Below are 1,403 nucleotides of genomic sequence, written 5' to 3'. Positions count from 1 at the left end.
GCTGGGTGGGGACGTGGGTGGGGCCGGCCCGGGCTGCTCCCCCACCTCGGCCGGGCGGCCTCCGCGTTCCGTCGCCGCGGGCTGCGCTCAGGCGGCGGCCGCAGCAGCCCCCGCCGGGAAGCCCTCCGACCGCGCCCGCCAGCCGCTTCCTTCCGCCCCTTCGCCCGCGGCGGCGGCGGCTGCTGCTCCCCGGGCCCGGCGCCCCCGGGGGCTCATGGCCCCGATCCCGCGCCGCGCACAGCCAGGCCGGGCGGGGACGGCAGGCAGGCAGGCAGGCGCGCGCCCGCTCGGCCTCTGCCCGCTTTGATCCGGCGGCGGTGCCCGTGCGCTGCCCCCCGCCTGCCCGCGCTCGCCTGCCAGCCCGCCGCTTTCCAGCAGGCTCCGCTGCGGCGCCTCTTAAAGGGGGCGAGGCCTGCGCACTTAAAGGGGCACCGCGAGGGCCGCTGCGGGGGGAGAGGGGTCTCCCCGGTGGGGCGACAGGCGGGCGCCGGCTACGAGTCGCGCCTCCGGGCCGCGCCTTCGCGCACAGCCGCCTCCTAATCCGCCAAGCGCCCTTGCGAGGCAGGCCCAGCTCCTTGGGGTCCCCGAACCCCCGGGCAGGCTGGCGCTTCTTGGGGGCAGGCGCGGCTGGAGCCGTCGCGGCCGAGAGCAAAGGCAGCCTGGCCTCCCCGCCCGAAACTGCGCCGCGACTTTCGCCCTCCTGCCGGCCTTCCCGGTGGAGCTGAGCGGGATGAAGGAGGAACTCCGTAGCCTGAAGGGGGTTTGGAAGAGAGGGCCAGCTGCCGGAGCCCTCTTGGAGACCCCCCCCCACAGCTTTGGGGGTTGGTCAGACAACAGCTGCTTGGTCCTGGGGGGGAGCAGGTGGCCCTCACCTTCCCATCCCCCCCCTGCTTCTGCTGGCTCTGCAGCTGGTCCCCCCCACCAAGGGGTGGCATCCCAGCAGTTGCCCTAACCCTGCCCTGCTCTCTCCACTCAGGTTTTCTCCTGTGCAAGGGCAGCCCACTTGGGGGGGGGGGCAGGAGGAGCCCCCTTAAATGAGGGGGAGGGGGGGCTGAATGATTTTCATCTGTAGCTCAGAGGCCCTTTTCTCCTGGCCTCCTCAGCTACTTCCAGGGGCCCAAGAGGCCAGCAGCCCCATGCAGGGGAAGGCAGTTGTGCCCAAGGCCAGGGCTGGCACCCATCTCCTCCTCTCCTCTGTTTGGATTGTGGGAGGGAAGCCAGGCCTGCCCAAGGTGTGGGCATCTCGGAGCAGTGAGCGCTCGGTGGCCTTTTTGTCCCAGCCCAGACCCCCAGGTCCTCCTGCACCGTGGATTCCCACGCACTCACAGAACATCCAACTGCAACACATTTGTGGGTCCAGAACACACATTGTTGCATTGGAACGAAAAGAGCCTCAAAACCAA

The sequence above is a fragment of the Thamnophis sirtalis genome, unplaced genomic scaffold, assembly GCF_051295495.1.
Source record: "Thamnophis sirtalis isolate CommonGarterSnake01/CBP01778 unplaced genomic scaffold, rThaSir2_p1.2 scaffold_13, whole genome shotgun sequence".
Taxonomy (NCBI): domain Eukaryota; kingdom Metazoa; phylum Chordata; class Lepidosauria; order Squamata; family Natricidae; genus Thamnophis; species Thamnophis sirtalis.
This window is presented reverse-complemented; position numbering follows the sequence as displayed.